The sequence below is a fragment of the Hyaena hyaena genome, unplaced genomic scaffold (assembly GCF_003009895.1).
Source record: "Hyaena hyaena isolate Hyena2069 unplaced genomic scaffold, ASM300989v1 scaffold_1465, whole genome shotgun sequence".
Taxonomy (NCBI): Eukaryota; Metazoa; Chordata; class Mammalia; order Carnivora; family Hyaenidae; genus Hyaena; species Hyaena hyaena.
Window position 1 is genome coordinate 1602 of NW_024082095.1, and position 3824 is coordinate 5425.

The following is a 3824-nucleotide window of genomic DNA, read 5'->3' on the forward strand; positions in this document are numbered from 1 at the left end:
TTTTTTTTTTTTTTTTTTTTTTTTTTTTGGTTTGTTTTATTTTGTTTGCATTCGACATATATGTTGCCTCTTTTTTCTGCCAGGAATATACAGGTATGGTTATATCACAACCATAATGCAATAACCATAGGGCAAAAAGCCATGCGGTCAGTCAGATAAGCAGAATGAAGGAGCCTCATCTTCTGATGGTCGGATTGAGTAGCTGAACCAGTACTGAAAACTGCCTGGCCCTTGGGTATCCATAAGCAAGGGAAAAAGAAACACCTATGTGTTTATTCTACTTCTAGTCAGGTTTTCTATTACTTGAAGTTAAACACATTTCTTACTTATACATATATTTAGAGAGAAAATCATTGAGTATTGATTCTTGTTTTTATTTTCAACCCAATGAAAGCAACGATTTCCTTAGGGAAAATAATAAAGCAGAAACAACATACCTTTTTGTCTTCCTTTCCTTCTTTTACTATTTGCTTACTTATACTCCACAAATATAAGTTTCCCATAGATTAGCTTATTAATTTAGGCCATCCATCCTTGGTCAGCTCTCTTAATTTAAATCTTATCTCTGCCATGACCCAGTGTTGCCCAAATCAATAAATAACACTACTATTTTCTTCAGCCTTCAATCTTTAAAAGAGCCTTAATTCATGTTTTTTTCTGGCTCCTGACACCTGATCCTTCAGCAAATTGTTTCCCACATCTGCCTGCCTTGTAAGACCTTCACGTGTGCTGCATTCTCATTTACATCAGACTATTGGAATTTACTTTTAACTACTCTTCTCTACCTTGACTATGACAGTATTGTTTTAAATTAAGAGTATGATCCTTTTATAACATAAATCAGATAATGTCACCGCCCTCCCACCACCTTCCCATGATCTCCCTTCATGAGAGAAGTCAGTCAGGCACTCTTTCCATGGGCTCTAACATCTTACATCCTCTGGCTCTGACACTACTTACTTTCTTAGTCATTTGGCTGTATGTGTCTGTCTGCTTACCACACTGTTCTCTAAACACATCAAGCTGACTTTGTTGAGGAGAAATAAATGAAGAAATGAAGGCTGTCACTCCAATGAAACACCCTTTTTATGGAGATATAAAACAAAGGAAAGATGATATTTCATGTTAAACCAGGAGGTTTTAAAGGGCATTAATGCAGTGAAATAACACATGTAATTCAATGACGTAACGTCTGATAAAAAACAACAACAGAATTTCAGAGTTGAAAGTGAAACCATAGATACAATTAATATAATACTTAACTTTAGGTAATTCAGTCATACATATACAATGTTTGTTATTAGAGCAGTTTTTTTTTTTAATTTTTTTTTTAATGTTTTATTTACTTTTAGGAGAGAGAGAGAGACAGCGTGAGCAGGAGAGGATCAGAGAGAGGGAGTCACAGACTCCGAAACAGGCTCCAGGCTCTGAGATGACAGTCAGCACAGAGCCCGACGCGGGGCTCGAATCCAAGAACCATGAGATCATGACCTAAGTGAAAGTCGGACGCCCAACTGACTAAGCCACCCAGGCGCCCCATAGAGCAGTTTTATATTTACAGAGAATTGAGCAGACAGAAGAGAATGTTCCCAGATAGCCCTAACTCACCTATTTAGTTTCCCTTGTTATTAACAATTTGCATATTGTACATTTGTTACAATAATGAACCAATAATGATTCTTCATTATTTTTTAAAAATATTTATTCATGGGGCACCTGAGTGGCTCAGTTGGCTAAGCGTCCAACTTCGGCTCAGGTCATGATCTCACGAATTGTGAGTTCGAGCCCCGCATCGGGCTCTGTGCTGACAGCTCAGAGCCTGGAGCCTGTTTTAGATTCTGTATCTCCCTCTCTCTCTGACCCTCTCTGCTTACACTCTCTCTCTCTCAGAAATAAATAAAATATTTTAAAAATATTTATTCATTTATTTTTTATTTATTTATTTTTTGAGAGAGAGAAAGAGAACAAGCAGAGGAGGGGTGGAGAGAGAGACAAGGAATCACAAGCAGGCTCCACACTGTCAGTGCAGAGCCCAATGTGGTGCTTAAACTCATGAACCATGAGACCATGACTTAAGTGGAAATCAAGAGTCAGACACTTATCTGAATGAGCCACCCAGGTGCCCCAGTGACTCATCATTATTAACCAAAGCCTAGAGTTTACATGAGGATTTGCTCCTTGCATTATGCAGTTCTATGGGTTCTGAGAAATGCATAACAATATTGGTTTTAACCCTAAAATTCTGTGTGCTCTATCCACTCCTCCTTCCCCTTGTCCCTATACACCCTGGCATTCACTAATCTTTTTTGTGTCTCTACAATTTTGCCTTTTCCAGAATGTCCTAGATTTGAAATCCTGTCATATGCAGCTTTTTCATACAATTTCATTTCATTAAGCACTATGTATTTATGCTTTCTCTATGTGTTTCTGTGGCTTTATAGCTGAGTGGTTCTTATTCTGAATAATATTCTATCACATAGATGTATCCTAGTATCTTTATGCCTTCACCTTTTTTTATGTTTTTTTTTTTTTTTTTATTTCTAGGAGAGAGAGAGAGAGAGACAGTGTGAGCAGGGAAGGGTCAGAGAGAGAGGGAGTCACAGACTGAAACAGGCTCCAGGCTCTGAGATGGCAGTCAGCACAGAGCCCGACGCGGGGCTCGAACCCACGAACCGCGAGATCATGACCTAAGCGAAAGTCGGACGCTTAACCGACTAAGCCACCCAGGCGCCCCTATGCATTCACCTTTTTAAAAAAAATTAATGCTTATTTATTTTTGAGACACAGAGAGAGAGAGAGAGAGAATGCAATTATAGGAGGGGTGGAGAGAAAGAGAGACACAGAATCCAAAGCAGGCTCCAGGCTCTGAGTTGTCAAGAGAGAGCCAACGCAGGACTCAAACTCACAGACAGCAAGATCATGACCTGAGCTGAAGCCGGAAGCTTAACTGACTGAGCCAGGTGCCCCTATCTGTTCACTTTTTGATGGATATCTTGGATGCATCCAGTTTGGAGGAAGTATAAACAAAGCAGTGATGGAAACACTCATGTGTGGGTTCTTATGTGCACCTAAGTTTTCCACTCATTCATATAAATACGTAAGAGCACAATTGTTAGATCCCCGTGTAAGACTATGTTTAGATTTGTTAAAACAAAAACAAACATAAAAATATCTTTCTTCTAGTGTGTCTGTACAATTTGCATTCCCATCCTGATGAATGAGAATTTTTGTTGCTCTAAATTATCGCCAGCATTTGACATCCCCCATTTTTGTTTCCTTTTTATTTTATTTTATTTTTTTAAATGTTTTTTATTTATTTCTGAGAGAGAGACAGCATGAGCAGAGGAGGGTCAGAGAGAGAGGGAGACACAGAATCGGAAGCAGGCTCCAGGCTCTGAGCTAGCTGTCAGCACAGAGCCCTACACAGGGCTCGAACCCACGAACCGTGAGATCATGACCTGAGCCGAAATCGGACGCTTAGCCAACTGAGCCACCCAGGTGCCCCAGTTTTCTTTTTATTTTAGTTGTTCTAACAGATGCCAAAGTGGTTTAGCTTGCAATTACCTAGTGACTTACAATGCTGGGCATCTTATGTTTATTTCTCTTTTGTATATCTTCTTTTTGTCTGGTTCTGTTTAGATCTTTTATACACTTTAAATTCATTTGGTTAATTTATTAGTGTTGAGTTTTAAGAGTTTTTGGTATATTTTGAACTAAATTCCTTATCAGATAAAGAATTTTACAAATGTTTTCTACCAGTCTATATCTTGTCTTTCCATTTTCTTAAGTGTCTCTTACAGACCAGTGGTTATTAATTTTAATGA